The sequence below is a fragment of the Macaca nemestrina genome, chromosome 7 (genome assembly GCF_043159975.1).
Source record: "Macaca nemestrina isolate mMacNem1 chromosome 7, mMacNem.hap1, whole genome shotgun sequence".
Lineage (NCBI taxonomy): Eukaryota > Metazoa > Chordata > Mammalia > Primates > Cercopithecidae > Macaca > Macaca nemestrina.
This window is the reverse complement of record NC_092131.1, coordinates 179209418-179229272: the sequence shown is the minus strand read 5'-3', so window position 1 is coordinate 179229272 and position 19855 is coordinate 179209418.

Sequence of the window (19855 nt, the reverse complement as noted above, 5' to 3'; positions counted from 1 at the left end):
TGAGGAGCCCTCAGCTCCCCGAGAGCCAGGAGCTCTTGCAGAGAAGCCGCTGTCGGCATGCCACCCGCTTTGATGGCCCTGCGCTGCCATCCCTGCGCTCCAAGGGCCGGAACCTGCCGCTGCCTGTGCCAGACGGGTCTCAGGGAGGTGCCAGCCAGGGGGTATGCATAGCGAGGCCTGAGCATCGCTGTCGGGATTCCGTGGCTGCTGGTTTCATTGTCTCGCTGTTTGTCCCCCTAGCAAGACTCATGAGGTTCCTTGAGGACAAGACCCCCTCCTGCCACCTGGTCTGTTTCCTGAACATTCTCTGCACTAGTACAGCCCCGGGATGCAGCCCTCGGGAATCAGGGTGTCGGCCATAGTAGGGTGGGTCGCTCTGCAGGGCACCATGATGGATGTTAGCCGCTGTGCTTCACTTTGGGGACATGTTTAAGTACAAAAGTAATTTTAAAATTTCACCATTATTTCAAGACAGCTGAGAGCCTATTAGCACAGAATCCCTGGTCTGAATGAAATCAAACGGTTCTTATTAATTATTCATGATACCATGAATATGTAGCCTTATTTTTTATAATTGCCAGTCTGTATAATTAACCTTTCATTTGGTTAAAGTACTTAACACTAAGTAGAGCTGTAATTTCAACTGTTTATAAAGCATATGGAAGAATGTTTAAATGTTTAATTAGAACCACTTTTTTTAGTTTCATAGAGAATTTTTTTTCTTGTCAACGAGAGTCTTTAATTATTTAAACCAAAAGAGAAAAACAGACCAGAAAAGAAAAACAACTAGTAAAGCTCGGAACTGCGAAGGTGGCATCATTCCGTTAGTCTCGGATTTTGCTTCCTGGGTTTGTGACGTGGTCAGAGTCCTTGTCTTTGATTTCCTAACACAAGTTGTTAAAGTTGGAAGTGAGTGTGAAATTGAGTTAGTCTAGCTTTATTCTTTCACGGATGAGAAGTGAATTATCCTCAGCAAGGTGGGTGCGGGCGTGGTCCCCGGGGGTCACTGTGGTGAACAGGCCGCCCTTGTGGGGAGCCAAGTTCGTCATCACTGGGACAGAGCCCAGGACACTTCCCCGGCTGGCCAGCCTCTTCCTAGAACCCCACACATTGCAAAGGATGGAGTCCAGATCTATGTCATAAAGAAACGAGGGTGGTTACAGAAAGCACCACGATCTCAGCTGAGTGGCTCTGAGCACCCCAACGTTGGGGCACCTCAGCATCCTGTGTGGCTCAGGCTGTGTCCAGCAGGGAGGCTGGCCCGATCGAGCTGCGGTCTCCACCCTGAGAGTGAGGGCTCCTTCCCCCAGCGCGGGTTAAAGCACCGTGTGTCCACCTGTGCAGTGGCTGGTCCCAGTGGCCCTGGAGGGCTGAAACCCTGGGTCCTGCCACTGGTCCGGGGCATCCGTTTCCCCTTCCTGCAGTTCCTGTGTCTGTGTGTCCAGGGGGCTCCGATCCCTGTCTTAGGACCATGGCTGAGGGGTCAAGTTCACCCTCTTTGGAGCTGGCCCGGATCTTGGTTCTGTGGATCCTCGCTGTGTGGCTCTGGAGCAGTTCTGTCCTCAGGAGATGGATCCTCACAGCAGCCTCTTGGGGCCATGAGGACAATTGATAGGACGACCCCCGGGTAGCTGCTCAAAGCCCTGTGCGGGGCCAGCCCTGTGTCTCCACCAGTTCCTTCGCTCTGTGCTCCCCCCCACTGTGACATCGCCAGCCTTTATTTCCTTTTCCTTGGACCCAGGCAGTAAATGCTCCGCTGGTCTGGGCAGCCCCTTCTCTAGTCTGTCCTCAAATCACTTCCTGACGGACAGCCGTGACTAGCCATCGGCGTGACCAAAACCCCACAAAATAGAACCCAACTTTCCTATTAAGCTGTACAGAGCTGTCCCAGCCCCACTTTTCACAGGCTGGCCTCATTCGCCATGGGATCCGTGGTTCTCACCTGGGGCTGGGGGTGCCCCTGGCATCTGGTGGGGAGTGTCAGGGATGTCCCTCCAGGCCCAGTACAGTCCCCCAGCCGGTGGCCGGCAGACAGCAGCACCCAACCTGATGTCCCTGTGGCTTCTGGTTCCCCGAGGCTGGCTGTGCTTTGCTGCCTCTACATGCTCTCAGACGTGTGCCCTCTCTCCACCTTCACTGGTTAGCAGTGTTCCATCCATTAGAGCTCAAAGCACTGCCTCCCGGCAATGCAGCCCCTTCTCCTGGCCTGCCGTCTGCCTGTGCCACGCGGTCTGTACCGTGTCCTCACGGACCGATCAGAGCGAGGCTCCCAGGGATGGAAAGGTTCCTGCTTGTGTCTCTGTCCCGCCTTCTCTGGACCCGGCACCGTGCCCTTTGCCAACAGAGGTCTTGGGTTGATTGTCAGCGAAGCAGACAATCTATATGGCTCTAAATGGCTGTGAACATGCTTGATTGGGTTATTTAAAAAATAGTTGTATATGTAAACATTTGAGTGTGACACAGGTGGATTTTTGGGCTAATGGTCTTGTTCTTCAGGGAGTAACCACAGGCCCATGCACAAGGACCATTTCCAGCCGATTTATGGAACGCTGTTCTACCTGGTTAATTTTCAACGTTATCTCAGCCTGAGAGGTAGGTCAGCATGTGACGAAGTTCACTGGTTTGAATCCTAATCTGCTCCTTAGGAGCTGCACCTTCCATGCCTTCGTTTCTTCCTTGGTTAGGTAGGGAAGGGATGAGCTACCTCAGAGTTGTGAGTGAGGCCTGCATCGAGTGACCGCATTAAAGTGACAAGGACTGCACCCGGAGTGTTGATATTTAAAGACCTTTAAACATCGCGATGCTGCATTTTGGTACCCAGGTAAAACAGCAAAGTTCTTTCAGATGCAGACACAGACCCTCGGTGAGGTGGGGGGCTGATGGCAGGAGGTGGACCACCGACCCTGTAACGAGGGCGTGGTCTGCTCGAGGCTGAACGAAGTGCACATCATTGCATGTACCACGGAAGTCCCTCTCGTGAAGTCCTGGAAGGGTCCATGTGGCTGAGCCGTGTGGTCTGTCCATGACGTCCGGCAGAAGCAGAGCTTTCGGGTGCAGCCTTGCTCTTGTGCGCACAGCCCTCAACGGTCTCAAAAGTCTGAGGCTTAAAGCAGGCTTGGGGTTTCCTTACACCTCCTGGACATCTAATTTGCCTGGCAAACATGTTTTTCTTGAGTGTAAAGGTGAAGGAGTGGGTGATTCTGGTGAAAGTGTACTAATTACTGTACTTCTGGGTCAGTGGCGCTCGGTTGAAGACACTATCTGCCCTGGATGGACATCTCTGGGATGGTGAGAACCGGTGGCTGGATGTCGCGGGGTTGCCAAGAAGATGCCAATTTTCTCCTTTTTCCTGAGTAACAACACCCTACTTTGTTTAGGGAAGCAGCACACCCAGCTGAAAATCCAATTCTCTTGTACGGCGGAGCGGCTGGTGACACAGGTCCAGATGCTGGGATGCTGATGGGGGGTCCTGGAGTGGGAGGTGTCAGGAGGCTTTCCTGACCCACAGCAGCCCTGGGCCCTTGTCCGGCCTTCTTGCCCGGGGCATGACACCTGGAGGGAAAGCAGCTTCGGGGGCCCGAGGGCCAGAAGGCAGAGTCCTGGCGTGTGAGGCAGGCCTGGGCCAGGCTCCTCGGAGGATGTCACAGACCTGCTGCCCATGCAGGGACCACCCACCTCTGAGCCCCACGCAGATTTTCCTCCATAGCCGAGTGAAATCCTGGTACAGCGAGTGAGGCAGTCAGAGGCACCTTTTGTGGAAGGAGGACAAAGCTGGAGAGAAAGAGGTTTTCCTAAAGGCACAAGGCGCTGATTCTGCGTTAGGGATAATTCCTAGGAGTGTGGTTGCTGGTGGGTGGAAAACTAGCCAGAGAATAAGTGGGAGTTGCACTTGCTGGTATTTAACTGATTCGTTCACGAATGGTCCGAACAGTTCCAGTGAAAAGAACATTTCGGACCCAGAAGTTTTCATCCTGCCTGACAATGAGCATGACCGTGGGCTGTTCCATCCTTCCTGGGCGACAGTGAGAGGGTCTCAGGCCCTTCCGGCCCTGTGCTGGCATTTCCCCAGGGTGTGTGCCCCATCCTGAATAGGCTGGAATGCCTCTGGGTGCAGCTGAGTCTCTTGAAAAGGGAAGAGACATGTGATGTGCTCTGGCTGAACAGGAAAACGAGGGAGGACAGGGAGAGGGGCCTGGAGGTGAGGAGGATGGTGAGCAACACTGGGGACAGAGGAAGTAGGGTAACACCAGGGACAGGGGGACGGAGGGTAACGCCGGGGACAGGGGATGGAGGGTAACACCACTTCTCCAGGTGCCTTTGGGGGATGCTGCCGCCTCTCGCACCCCAGAGTGAAGTCAACAGGATTCTGTCCCGAGGAGCCCCAGAGCCTGGCAGCTGGGATTGTCGCAGTATGAACCACTGTTCACTAGCTCTGCACCCTGGGACAGGCTCCCTGGTGTTTCCACCCTGGTTTCCCATCTGGACAGTGGGACCCTGAGTGTCCCCGTCCCAGCTGCGCCCAGAGCCCTGGACTCCAGCGTGTCGTCGGCACTCATTAGCGTTTCTTTTGTTGTGGTCCGTGGACGAAGTGGCTCTCTCTTTGTGTGTTCACAGCCCTCCTGCTCACTTTACCTTCTGGGAACACTTTTTACATAGCTTCGTATGTGGGGAGGACTCGAGTGATTAATGGAATGTTTCATCAGGTGCAGTTCTTCTGTTTCCCAGTTTTGACACAACATTTGGTGAAATTTCCAGGGACTCCTGTGGTCAGCCTCACGGTTTCACTCTGTCACTTTCTAATGCAGTATTCTTTGGGAGTCTTTTCAATTAAGCGCCATCATTTAAAAATAAGTTTTATAATATGCAGTTTCAGGTTAATTCTTTACCTTTGTGTCTCAGGCAGTAGCTACCTACCTGTGAGTAGTCACAAAGGTTCACGCAGTTTTCTCTAGCTGTCCCTAGCTCGTAGCTCAGCAGGTCCCTTCAGATGAGTCAGCCAGCTGTGTACCTGCATGTTCAGGATACTTGTCAGGGGCCTTCCTCAGAGCAAGACCGACGCTCACCTCATCCTTGGGACTTTGGAGCCCGCCCTGGAGAGACTCCAGCCACGTCCAAAGGGGCCGTCCGGGTCCCACAGGCTGGTGGGAGTGACTTCTGAGCCACTCCAGACCACACTTTGTGTTCCTACACCCCACAAAGCCACTTAAAGTGCCATGTTCTGGTGCTGTGTGCCTCACCAGTGTGCCATACAAGCCTGCACGGGGATCTGAGCGGGCGCTGCCTTCCTCAGGCTATGCTGGAGTTTTGGGGCAACTGGAGCACTCCTGGCTGTGATTCTCGCCACTGTCTGGGCTTCCCTAGAGGGTCTCACCTGCAGCGTGAGGACCACATCGGCAGCCACTGAGGAGCCGCCAGGTGCAGCGTTGGTCCCACTCAGTCCTTCTCGACTTTGGTGAGAGAGTAGACAGCAAAACTTCAGCTGGGAGCCCCAGGCCTTCTCTGCTTGGGGCCCTGGGACTGACATAGCACAGATCCTGCCATCCACGTGCTGGGGGCCCCGCCGTGCGGCTCCCTCCTCTGGTCGGGGGCTGCACCCTTGGGCTGTGCAGCTCCTGGTTCTCACACTCAGGGGCCCAGGGAGGGTGGTGGATGAAGAGAGAAGGAGAAGGGTGGCAGTTTGAGCCCAATTGTGTTGGCTTCATCTTCCGCCTCTTGTCCCTAAGTACATTGGCAAAGTTTTCCAGGTGAAAACTCAGAAGGGATTTTTAATGACTGGAATCTGTGAATTCCATGGAAGCCAAGTCTGTCCACCTCTTTCACCCACCTCATTTCTCCCCGTTGGGGCTGATTTTGGCAGCGTTCATAGGGGCAGGGACGGAAGGGGTGGGGGCCAGCCGTCGGCCCTGTGTCCCTCCCTTCCTCCCCTCAGCGCCACAGCATTTCGGTGTCATCCCCTTCCGTGCACGCGTCCTCATGAAAACCAAGTGCGGCTGGAGGGAGATGCCTGCGCCCACTCCCGTGACCTTCCCGGCCGGCCTGGCTGCAGCGGCCTCTCGGCAGGCATCTTTCTGGTGCTGCCTCCGTGCCCCTCCCATCACCTGATGCTCGTGTTCCTGAATCTTCACGCGTGTGCTCTGTGCAGCCACCTCACGGGCTCCCTGAGAAGGAAGACAGTGTCTCACACTGGTCAGAATGCTCTTCTCTGTCCACTGAATAGTCCAACACAGAATCATTCCTCTGTGATTATTTATGCTTTGTTATGTAGAACTGGAATAAAGAAAAAGTGAATTTAGACATTACAGCCATCAGGTTGAAGCTTAGTAATTGCATTAGGGAATTAAATGGAAGCATTTGAGCTTCTCGAGTTCTAATTCCACATCTTCGTATCCCCATCACCCCCCATACCCAGTGTCTAACAGAGCTCTTGGTCTAGGAGTTTCTTGATAAATGCTTACTGAATTGAACTGGACTGAGCTTAACATTCCCACCCAGAGTTAGAAGCCAGTCCCTGAATAAATTGCATTTAGAATATGAGTTTGATGTTACTGTGGTAAGGGGTATCCTACACGTCATAATTCCTAGTCAATATCGGGTATTTAGTCAAATAGACTCAAGTATAGAGAAGCATAGGCCCATCTGGCAAAAGGGCAAGGCACGCTGCTTTAGGTCCAGGTCCCCAATATCAACTATGAAAATAAAACGTCAACTCCAATGACAGCCCTGTCCTCAGCTGGTCACTGTTTATGCTAACAATTATAAACAGCTTGAACTTGCTGTCCTGAGAGGCAACACACCCTCCATTCTCTCTGCAGTGTAGCTGCCTTGGTGGATGGAACATGCCCCTCCTCCCTCCCTCTCCCTATCCCTCCCTCCCCCCTCCTCTCTCCCTCCCTCTCCCCTCCTCTCTCCCTCCTTCCCCTCTCCTTCTTCCTATCTTCTCTCACCTTTCTCCCCCCACCTTCTCTCCTGGACAAGGGGCAGAAGAGAGGAGATCTCCGGAATCTTCTGCTTCATCCAAGCAGCTTGGGGGCAGCATCAACAGCTGCAATTTGGCTGCCCCAGCAGGTGCCTCAGGGCAGCCTTTCTAATGGGAATCCTGGAATCATGTCTTTCCTTAATGTGTCCTAAAGGCTGGAGGACATGAAGTGAAACAATGCTCCATGCTCAGTCCTGTGATTTTGTGTAATTATTGGACTTACTTTGAAATTTAACTAAATGATACCCAAGGTAGAGCATGAAAAAAAAGAAAAAACAGGCTATGGTGTTTGAAAAACAAACAAAACCGTTTGGTTTGTTGGTTTGTTCTTAGACCTTCACAGGCTCCTAGGTCACACGTTTCAGTTTCTTAGCAAGTGGCATTCTCTGCAGAAGCTGTGTCAGTCTCTGTTTGATGATGTCAGCCACAGCAGAAAGAAGCACTCCGTAGGCCCCGTGCTCAGCACCTTGGCGTGAGCTCCTGCCATCTTCTGTTCATGCTCATCACAGCTCTGTGCAGTGGGCATCCTCCTGATCCCTGTGGGAGGATGGAGGATGGAGGCGGAAGGGTGAGTGATGGCAGGATCACATGAGGGGTCTCTCCCGAGGTAGGGAGGGGAACTGGCCCAGGACCTTAGTGCCCATCGCATCCTTCTTCCTCCTCCTCTGCCTCTCTGTGACTGTTTGACTCAGGCTGCAGGGACAGACATGAGTATGTGCAGAGCCTGTGTGCACCCCTGGGAATGTGTGCTCATATTGGCAGGGAGGGATGTGAGTGTGTACAGAGCGTGTGTGCACACCTTGGCGGTGTATGCCGGCGTTGGCAGGGACAGATGTGAGCGCGTATGGAATGTGTGTGCACACCTTGGGGATGTGTGCTGGCATTGGCAGGGACAGATGTGTACAGAGCGTGTGTGCACACCTCGGGGTGTATGCTGTCGTTGGCATGGACAGACGTGAGCGTGTACAGAGCGTGTGTGCACACCTGGGGGTGTGTGCTGGTGTTGATAGGGACAGATGTGTACAGAGCGTGTGTGCACACCTGGGGGTGTGTGCTTATGATGTTTTGTAACCGGCAAATACGTGGCCTGTTGCATCCGGCGGCCCTGCGCCCATGCTGAGCCCGTCAGTGGCCCTCGGGTTGGGGTCTCCATCTGTCCAGACAGCACTCGAGTGGCTTGAGGTTTCAGATTCTTCCTCTACGGATACTTGGGCTTCCTCAGGACCAAACATCAGAACCAGCCAACTGCAAACTACAAGAACGTTCAAATGCATCTTCAGTAGGAAAAACAAAAGCAATTGGAAAAATTTTCCAACGTGACCCCGTGGTTAAGCCGTTAGATACTCCAGCCAACAGATTGAGTCACTTTAAAATTCACACCAATTAAAATGGTTGTAAGAGTTGCAGAGCTTTACCGCTAAACCTTGAAATAATTGAAGCATTCTGCTCCACTTGCTTACAAACTAGAGTTGGGGATACCTTTCAGTCCAAAGTAGCAACCTTCTAAATCCAGCTTAGATGCGAGGCTCCCACTGACACAGGAAGAGACAGTGGCCCTTGATTATTCTCCTGTGTTCAGATACTGTGTCATTTCTTTTTGTTTTTTTCTTTCTTTTTTTTTTTTTTTTTTTTTGTATCCTGATCATCACTTCTGCTTTTCCAATTCAAACTAAAGGGAGTTTAGCTCTGTTTTGGAGAAGCTGTGGTTAGTAGTTTCTTTTCATGGTTTGCTTAATCTCTTAAGTCTGGTGCTTACATTACCCAAATAGACTTTTCTTTAGTACGACAGTGCCATAACCCAGGGCTTCTCCCTCCATATCTGCTCCCCAGGAGGCTCCCTAGGAATGGGCGCTGGAGATCCAGCCCCCCTCCATGTGCCATTTTCTTTGAGTCCAAGGTAGCTTTGGCTCAGAGAAGAAAAGAGGCCTCCGGGTTAGGTGCCTCTGACTGCTTGCTTGTGAAATGTTTAATGATAAGGCGACTTCCAAACTAATTTACACATTGATAGTTGTAGCTTGAAGTATCACCGCAGTCATAAGAACAAGAAACACTCCCATAAAGTAGATAAGCAGAAAAAAGCCATAGAAGTTTAATAAAGCGCAAATAAAATGGTGTTGTAAGAATGTCCAGTGGGAAATGCTCTCAGTCCAGCCAGATCCAGCTGTGGCGTCAGTCCAGCTGTGGTGTCCTCCTGTAAAAACATTCAGCCACATGTGGCCCTGATCGCAATCACTACTCTGAATTGTGATCCAGAATGTTCTTGGGGGCCGATGCTGGGACTGTTCCAGCAGTTCAATCTGATTGGGCGTCACGGTGGTGATGTGCTTAGCGCGGCCAGCTGGGCTGAGTGGTGGCCACCCGTGCACTCGCCACGTGCAGCCGTTATTCTGGTGATGGGGTTGCATGCGCCCCGGCTTGTCCACCTGGGCTATTAAAGTACTGGGAACCCAACCGCGGGCGGTGCCTCCCGATATGGGAGCTGTCTTTTTTATCCAGGGCCCTCTGGCGCTGCAGAACCCTGCTGCCAGTCTGAGCTCACAAGGAGGTACCGGAGGGCTCTGCTGGGGCATGGAGGTCCCTGAGCAGGTGGTCGCTTATTGCTTGTGGAGTGGTCCATGGCCTGTGAGTTTATTCTCGGGGTTTGTGTGGGCGAGGTTAACCAGTTCACAGCTGGGCACTTACCCCTTACACAGGTGACACTAGTTAAAGTGGAATCTATATTAGCTCACACAGGAGTGTGTGAGGAGCTGGGAGGGTGGGGAGGCTTGGCCTTAGCACTAGGTTCCCGGGCTCCTGACGTTTCTGCGTCTTCCAGTTGAGGGGCCGTCAGAGCCGCTGTGGGTCCTGAAGACAGTGGGTGCCATATGGACCAGGGGATGCAGAAGCCTCTAGAGGCTGCGGGAGGCAAGGAGACGGTCGCTTCCCCAGAGCCAGCCCTGCCACCACTTCGACGTTAGATGGTGGGACCTGTTTTGAACTCCAGCTTCCAGAAATGTGAGAAAATAAGTCAGAGTTTAGGGCGCTAAATTTGGGGTGATTTAGTGGAGAAATAGAAAACTAGCCCACAAATGTGCACGCATTGAAATGTGCTCTGTCCAGGTGTTCACAGTGGTGTGAGGGAGATGGCATCAGGGTTCTGGGAACTGTGCAGTTTTACTGAAGGAAGGGGGCTCGCCACGCCTTTCCTCATATAACTGAAGGTATGTATGCCTGCCACACTGCCCAGGAGACAGGGACTAGAATTCTGACTTTATTTCTTATGGGAACCAAGCCACAGTCAGAACACGGTGAGGGCCGAGACGAGCTTCCTACAGCGTGAACTGGGAAGAGGAATCGCAAGTAGTTTGTGTTTTTCTACACAGACCTGTCCTTTTCAGGTTTTGTTAAGTTTTGGAAAAAGGGAGAAGCCAGGCACACCTCGGCGAGGGACAGTGTTTCTGGAGGTGGTGCGGCTTCAGCCTGAAAATGGCCGTGTGGTTGGGAGGCTCAGAAACTGCCCTCCAAGGGCACTCATCTATTCCTTATTGCAGTAATACCTCGTTTACAGAAATCCACAGAAATTACAGTGCGGGAGGCTTCTGGTCTGGATGGGTTTGTGTGGACCGAGGTCACGGGGTGTTGTCCCAAGTGCTAATCCTGACCTGGCAGAGGCTCTGTTCCCAAATAATTATTCCACAGTTTCAGAGCCTATATCTGAGTGATAGTCTTTTAACTTTGTTGCATAAAAGGAAACAAAGTATGTCTTGAGGGTCTAAAAATCCATGTGGTAATCATGGCTGTAAACTCATACATGGGGCTTTGGGATGGAGTGAAAACCACCGTCACCTGGCGTGGACGCTGCGTGGTATTTTTAGCATGGTGGCCTGCTCTTGCCTTGAACTCTATCTGCAGTGTGAGCAACAGCTGTGCATTTGAGAAATGTGGACAGGTCAGGCTTGCTCCTCCAGGGGCCTGCAGGCATCCGGGTGAGGGGCCTGGGATGAGGCCACATCAGTGGGAAGGAGCTTGGTTGTGTCAGCAGATATGTCTGCCTCTACAGGCCCGCAAGCCAGCCAGAACCCAGTTTTCCTTTGGTCATCTAATGCCAGAAGAAACCTGTTTCTTAGAGATTTTCATAATTTATATTAATGAACCATTTGACCGTACATAAAATGTTATAAATGCATGAGGCTTTACAACTTGGCAGATGTGTAACTCACATGTCATTGTACCAAACTGTTGAAGATATTTGTTTCACTTGAAGGTTGTTAGCATTTTATGTGCAAAGCAAATGCCAGTAGCATTTTGCAGGAGTATTTTGGAATTTTAAACACAGTGGGATAGTGCTGGGTCTCTGGGATACTGGTGAGGTGGACGTGACCTCAAGCTCTTGTAGCTTGCAAGCAGGATTGCTAAATTGTCACAACTGCAGTGCTGGAAAGTCAAAGTGGATTTCTGTAAATGAGGTATTAGTGCAATAAGGAACAGGTGAGTGTCCGTGGAGGGCAGTTTCTGAGCCTCCCAGACACCCCAGGAGGAAGCGGGGGACGGGGGCAGTTACCCACCAGAACCTGGACGGTGAAGCTGGGTTTGCCGGTGGCCCTGCTTGGCAGGTCATTACATGCAATAAGAAACAGGTGAGTGCCCTTGAGAGCGGTTTCTCGGCCCCCTTCAGAACCACAAGTGGAAGACGCTCCAAGGTGGGGGGTGGGGGTTCGGTTAATCCACAGGAGCCTGGATGGTGGAGCTGGGTTTGCTGGTGGTCCTGCGTGGCAGGTCATTACATGCAATAAGGAACAGGTGACTGCCCTTGAGGGCGGTTTCTCGGCCTGCTTCAGAACTGCAAGTGGAAGACGCCCCAAAGTGAGGGGGGGGCTGGTGGTCGGTTATCCAGTGGGGCCGGATTTGCTGGTGGCCGCTGCGTGGCAGGGCACGGCGTGGAGCGATGGGAGGGGAGTGGAGTGGGAATAGAGGATGCACCCTCCACAGCTACTGCTGGGAGTTGGCTCTGGTAGCAGAAGGGGCATAGATAGAGGGATTCCCATCAGGGGCAACACGACTGGGGTCCCACGTGTGGTGGATGCCGAGGTGTGGCTATATGTAATCTCAGTCTGCACAGCCGTCCTGGTGAGTGGGTTCAGTTACCTTCCCATCTCACATTTGAGAAATCTCGGGGGCTCACATCACAGCTAGGTGGGTTGGAACTAATGTCTCCGGCAGGACGTTGGCCCCAGAGCCCAGATCTTACCCGCCCCCGCTCTTTTCAGTCCACCAAGCTTGTAGAGAGGGTTGTGTGGTGGTGGGTGGCGGCTGAGAAACCAACACAGTAGAAGGCGGGGAGGAACTAAACCAGGCAGGAGACACAGGCAGTGCTTGGGAGGTCTGCACGGGGTGTGGGTGTGGGAGACACCTCTGGGCCAGTGAACCCCGTTCTGTGCTCCTGGCTTGCCCAACCTTGGCCCTCAGCCACATGCTGCGTGCTTTAGGTGAAATCTCAGTCGCTCGTGTGGTGCGGGCATCTTTTCTCCCTGGCTTTGCCTCTCTTTAAATCACGGAGTCTCAGTGGGGATGGCGGGGCGGATGGTGGTCCATGGAATTTGCCCTCCACCTCCTCATCCTTGTCCTGTCCTGTCTGGCCTGTTACCTGAATCTGTGTCTCTTCAGAGCCTGCAAATGAGTGGAGGCCACGACAGCCTCTCGCTGACCGACCTCTCAAACTTTTATTCATCAGAATAGTGTTAAATGCCGATTCCTAGGCACCCCCATTGGACTCTACGCCTGCCTAGCATGGGTACTTTGGGGAAGGTAGAGGATTGCTGGGCTGTTCCAGGGGGGAATTTACATTGTTGAATGTCTATTGTGTTCCTTCCAGCACTCTACTTTCCACGCACACGTGGCATTAAACCTGGAAGACCTCTGGGTGCTGTGCTGGTGAGGAAGCCCCGGCTGGACGAGGGGCTGCTGGGGCTCGGACTTGATTCCTGGGCTGGGGGCTGCGGGCTGCGGGCTTATTCTCTTCAGTGGGTCTGCTGATGGGATGCCCTGAGAAGTCCTGCTGTGCACTCAGGGGAAGGTGCAGAGACAGGCTCAGAAAAGACAGACCATGGATTTAAAAATTCCTACTGGAAAATCTTTTATGAGCAAAGTAATTTGCATCTAACTGAAGACAATCATTGCTTGAATAATTGGTTTGTTTACAAAGTTGGTCCTATGAACAGATTAAAGTTTTCATTCATGCCTTATCTATAATGTGAATAGGAGCTATTACCGCAACTTAAATTAGCTTTAAATTTCGTATCAGATTGCAGTCCAGATTACAAACGGCTGCTTGATAATCTAATTGATAAAACGGAGGAATTTAGTGCTTGGAACCCAGAGTGAAGGGAACAGAATTGCTTTGGTTTCTCAAAAGGGTGTTGACTGAGTGGTGACCTGGGGTGAAGAGAAGTGGCTAGAGTCATTACACTCGAGGAGATGATCTGCCCCCGCCTTTCTCAGCTGTCTTCTGGACAAAACAAAGGGTGATAAATGGAAAAAATTCAGCACTGAGTTCGTCTATGCCCTGAGCTTCTCATACAGTCATTAATGGGCTGTATCTGTGAAGCCTCCATACAGGCACAAAGGAATTAGGCTAGAGTAAGGCGGCCGGCGACCTCTGGCGTCTGGACCGCGTGTCACTTCCTAAAGCCCTTTTGGGTGAAATGACAGTGGCAATGTCGTTGTTCGGAGGAGTGTAATCTCACGTATGAGATGCAGATTTTAAACACCAAAGTCAGGAAGCTTGGTGGGAGTGGCTGTCTTCCAAGTGGTTTTCTGTGCTGCCATGGATGAGGCGTGGATGTGTCATCTGTTGGTGAGATCCACTGGTGAAGGGGCTAAGCAAACCATGGAGGTCGGGGGTGTGAAGCTGCATCTCTTCTGGCATCCCAAGGAAATACATCTTGTAAAACTTGTGAATTTGACCCTGACCCTAACCCCAACCCTGAGTGTTGAAGTCTGGTGCAGTGTCTTGAGCCCTCTTCTGCATTGAGGGTGAGTGACTGTAAATGACCGATTCCTCAGTGGTGAAAGTTCAAATGTAGCTTCCCTGAGGAAGCCAGACCTCGGTCACCCGTATCTCCATTGTAAACACTGCGGCCCCTACGCGGGTGGCTGCAAGTTTCCAGGCCTTCCTTGGAGAAGCAGCCGTGAGGTGCTTGATGATTTGATAACATCAGCCACCTTCTGTCTTCTGTCTAATCACGGTACAAATGATTCTCCTACAAGGAAATGGATCTGGTTTCTTCCTGATCGTTGGAAGAAGCAGCCTGCCTAGGGACTCCACCGTCCTCTGCACTTTCACAGCGAAGCCTGTGTCTGTCTCCAAGGAGTGTCACGTGTGTCGTGGGAATCGCTTCCTTAATTCTTCCTGCTTTTGATAGCTCGGGTAGCTCTGCCTGTTTCACCCGGGATGAGCAGCGGGTGGTCTCTGGCTGCTGTGGGACTAGGGCTTGGGGGTGCATCATCACATCCGGTGGCCTGTCCAGGTGGGCATCATTGTCTTTTGCCTGTTGCCTGAGGCAGCTGTGATGCCATGGGGGTCATGCTTGTCAGGGCCAACCCAGTTCTTCCCGTGTACACCTCTCCTGCTGGAGTGCCTTTCCTTATGATGACTTGTTGAATTAACGTGGAGAATGCAGAGAGGCTCTGGGCCTCTCTCTCTCCCATTCTTACTCCCTGGAGCTGTGAAGCCCGAGAAGGGAGCCCATAGCCAGAGGCTCCTTTAAATTTAATTAGAATAAAGATTTGATTACATAGCTAAACACATTTGAAAAGAACTTCACAGATTAAATTCCAGATTCAACCCTTCAGGCCCAGTGGCCACGTTTCGGGGCTCAGCAGCTGTAGGTGGCTGTTGTCTTTCTGTGTTGGCTGAGCAGATTGGGGCGTTTCCAGTTCAGCAGGCAACTCTCTTGCATGGCTCTGCCTGTGGTGAGGGCACCTAGGCTGGAGAGCCTCGTGGGGATCCCTTAGGCCTCCGGCTGCAGCCAGGCTGCACGGTTCCTGTGCCCCGGGTCCTCTGCAGGCCCAGATGGATCCCACCACAGAGCCAGCACTGCTAGACTTGGGTACTGTGTGCAGACAGCAGAGGGTCACGTCCGGGCCTTGCAGGGGCTGGGGTGACTGGCCTCCTTGGCCAGGCTTCTGTTTCCGAGTCTTCAGGGGAAATGCATCCACCATCCACCATCCACACCGTGCACCAGAGGAAAACTGCAGGCTTCTCTGTGGATGGTGAATTGAGATCATGCAGAGTGACTAGGTTTGGGCTCCTGAGCAGCGTGGAACCTGATACCTTTAGGTGGAACCTGACATGCCTCCATGTGTACATGGCAAAGAGAATGCAGCATTGTCAGCTTGAATCCAGATGTGCTCCCGTTTTGAGGTGGAAGGTTCTGGGAGTATTGGCCATTGGTGATTGTGCTGCCGTGGAGGACTTTGAATGCAGGCACTGGTTTGGGATAACCCTGGTTTCCTGGTCCTGTATGTGGGCATCCCTGAATATCCCGGACTGGAGGAAGGCAGGGCAGATGGGAGGGTGACAAGAGGTGTCAGGTGTTTCCAGCTTTGGGGACTGATGCCATCAGACGGCCGAGATCAGGATGGTGGTGGCCAGGGACCAAAGCAGAGGTGCGTGGAAATGCCATGTTCCTCGGAGCATGGGGAGGACCTCTTGAACTCTATTCCTGGGCAACAGATCTTCCATTCTCAGGAATCTGTGCCATTGTAATTGAGTAGCAAATTCTGTAATTGCTCTAATTACTTACTGTTAAGTCCCCATGCCAATTACCATAAATTAGCAACAGTGATAACAGTTTGCCTGGTCAAACCTTACCAAGAAAAACCAGTGGACCTAGTTTTAGTTGCCTCCAGTTCCCTCCAAATCAGATTCCTTAGCGGCTTGTGTCCCCACACTTGCTGCAGTTCCTCCTGGGCCTGGCAGGCACATTCCAGACATTCACATCTCAGCTCAGATGCAGGCGTGCACATTATTTATAGAAAATCGCACTGCGCTGTGATCGGCTTGAGCTGACGTTCTCTAGGTGGGAGGTGGAGGTTCAAAAGTTCTAATGGGATGAAAGTAGAAATATGAATTTTAAAAATTCACGTGTTATGAACTCTGTTCAGTGATTTTCTCTGAAATGAGAGACTATTTGCAGATGAGGCAGTCAGCCTGCAGCTCTCCTTAAATCTGTCCTAGACCTCGATGCCATCCTTCGGCCTCTTCCTGGGTGTGGGGTGCTCTGCTTGAAGCAAAACCAAAGGAAAGAACGTGGTCTGCATCACTACTGCAGCCAGCTCAACGCGCACACCCACTGGGAGGGGGGTTTGATCACTTAACATTTTAAATGCATTTAACATTAAACCAGCAAGTCAGCCAGTGCTTTCTGTACGCAAGCTGCCTGGCTCATGGGAACCTGACACTTGACTTTTAGGAAGAGAGTACTTGCTTCTGTGGAGTGTCAATATTTGCCTCATTTCTTGAGACTCTGCTCAAAGTGATGAACGTGAGTAAATTAGGACCTTTTTTTTGTAAATTGGGCCACAGACCTCTCTAGGCAGAGTCAGGGGAGTAAACGGCTGTGAAAGATGCCGCCTGATGTGAGCCACGGCCAGGCACTTTGGAACCTGGGATCCCATCTCCAGCCTTTCAAAGGACACAGACGAATATAAAATGCAGATGGGAGAGTTCATAATTTGGGCATCTCTGTTCTTTTGAAATCAAAGTGCAAAGAAAAAGTTTTGCCTTGAGGTCTTAACCCATACTTGTTTTTCTCCTCAGGTTTTAAGATTTTCTTAACTGCTTTTCTCTCCCCCAATCCTTGAGGAAGTTCTATCTTCATATCTTCTTAAAAGATATGGTTAAATTCAACACTGAAATATAAAAACATGCTTTCATATTTTTCTTTAAACTGAGGTATCTGACATTGGTGAAGAACTAACTGGGAGTATTGGTTTATTTTTATTTTTTTGAGACAGTCTTGCTGCGTTGCCCAGGCTGGAATGCAGTGGCACGATCTTGGCTCACTGCAGCCTCACCTCTTGGTTCACGCCATTCTCCTGCCTCAGCCTCCTGAGTAGCTGGGATTATAAGTGCCTGCCACCATGTCTGGTTCATTTTTGTATTAGTAGAGACGGGGTTTCAACATGTTGGCCAGGCTGGTCTTGAACTCCTGACCTCAGGTGATTCGCTCACCTTGGCCTCCCAAAGTGCTGGGATTACAGGCAAGAGCCACCACACTCGGCCTGGGATATTCTTGATTATAATTGTAACATATCCCTTTAATAAAAACAAAACAGAACAACAACAACAACAAAACAGCTGTCTGAAAAGTCTCGAAATTAAAGAGCTCAATTGGACAGGGATTTGGACACCAGTTGAATGGCCCAGCACACCATAGTTACATGGGCCACTCGGCCTGTTAGGTCCTTAGGGTATTTGAAGTCATATGGATATTTGCATTTCTGCCTCTGGATATCGTGTTAGTATTCGGCTAGTGTTTGAGGGCCAGGCTCAGATCCGGGAAAACAAGAGCCCCTGCCCTCACGGCACTTCTCTTCCATGTGTGTGTGTCAGGAAAATAGAAAGCATAAGATTTTTTTTCAATGAGCTGGGAAGATGGAAAAACAAGCTTAAGATGTTTACTTGTTCAGAAGAAGGGAAGTGCAAGGAACACTCAGCTTTGTTGCTGCTGAAGGAGGCCCCTGGTGGAGGCTGTTTCAGAGGTGGGGTTTCTCTGAGAAAGGTGGTAAGAGCCAAATAGGATGCCCCATCTGGTTTGCCAGAGATGGGGAAAGTTAGTATCCCCAAAACAGCTTCAGCATTCTGGCAAAGCTTTGGAAAACCAGCTACGGTGTAGGACCTTGTTGGCCGCTGGGTAGAAGGAAAACATTGCTGGTCCTGAGGACTGTACTGTTGTTCCACTGCTATAAAGAACTATCTGAGGCTGGGTAATAAGGAAAAAAAATGTTTAATCGGCATACAGTTCTGTGGGTTGTACAGGCTTCTGCATCTGGGGAAACTTACAATCAGAGTGGAAGGTGAAGGGGAGGCCGGCATGTCTTCACATGGCTGGAAGGGGAGAGAGAGTGAAGGGGAAGGTGCCATGCACTTCCAAACAACCAGATCTCAGGAGAACGATCATGAGGACAGCACTTGGGGGATTGTGCTAAACCATTAGAAACCACCCCCATGAGTCAATCACCTCCCACCAGGGCTCACCTCCAACATAGGGTTAGAGTTCAGCATGAGATTTGGGTGGGGACACACAGCCACACCATGTCAGGCTTCCCATTCTTCTCCTGCACGTGCTTCGCAAATGGTTCTGTCATTGGTTTTTGTTTCTGTTGATACATAATATACGTACATATTTTCAGAGTGCATGTGATACCTTGATTCACCCCTATATTGACGAAATCTGTGTACTTGGGATGTCTTTCACTTTAAATAGTTTCTTTTCCTTGTGCTGGTTATGTTAAGTTATTCTCTCCTAGCTGTTTTGAAATACACAGTAGATGACCCACTGCCATCCCCCTGCTGATTTATCAATAGTAGGTCTCGTGTTCCCATTAGGCTGTGTGTTTGTGCACATTACCAGCCTCTGCCCATCCTGCTTATGAGTGGGCTCTGCTGGGCCCTGTTGACCACCTACTTTTGGCCTCCATGAGATCTGCTCTCAGCTCCTGCTTATGAGTGAGAACATGCGCCGTTTCCTTGCTTGGCTCGTTTGCTTAACGTAATGTCCTCCAACTCCATCCATGCTGCCGCGGATGACAGGGCTCTCCGCTGTGTGGTGGAGTATTGCTCCTGTGTGTGTTCGGGCCACGTTCCCTTCATCCCCTGTTGACGGGCACTCAGGTGATTCCAGACCTTGGCTACTGTGGATGGAAGCTGAGAGCAGTCACTGGCTTTATACTCGGGGGACGTGAGCCACTTTGATGTTCTCAAGCAGCCTATCCCCAAAGCCCTCCGTAGAATGCCGCATTCGTTTGTACTCATGGCTTCTTCCACTAGGATGAACAGCTGGGAAGGGGCTTTGAGTGAATGCTTGGGTTTCTGTCTTTAATTGGTACCCAGCTACACTGGCCAAGTAGAGGTCCCAGTGACCCTGGACACTACCTCACATAAGGTCCAAAGATGCAGTTAGGTTCTTTTTTTAACTTAAAAAAAAAAAATGCTTTTGACCTGGGTAAGCTATGGCATCATCAGTTAGAGTTTTTCATATTGGAAAGGTGTATATTTTATTTTCTAAGAAGGAAAGAAATCCTGTTAAATACTCTAACCACAGATTAAATCATGTCAAGGAAAGAGGTACTATTTTGGGGGAAAATGACCCCTTCATGTCAAAGATCAAGGAGATGACTTACATTGTTTAATTGAGTTAATTATGAAATCTTAAGTGGTTTTAAGAAGATGAGCTGTGGATCCTACAAGACATGAGACTGATACTGATTTAATGTTAGTCAGCCCTGACAGAATGTGGCTAATATTTAAAGCTTGCTCCAGTATTGCTTGATAGATTGTAAGTTAATGTAAAGATCTGTTTGACGCTTTTATTTTACAAAATATTATTGAGAAAAAGTTTGACAGCCAAGGAACGGCCTTCAACCAATTTCTTCCTAATTTCTATCACCAGAAAATTTTGTCCTGTTAATTCCAGAATTTACTTTTGGAAAGTTCCCGTAAGGAGAGCAGAGGTATTGGTGGTTGAATGGTGACTTGAATTTAGGTGAAGATCGTTAAATATTTCATAGTCATGTTTGTCTTGGTGGTTTTAGCAATTTTATATTAAACTTAGAACTGTGAGTCAAACCAAATCTGTTCTTTTGCTTTTGTGATACTCCTTTGTATGACTATACTGG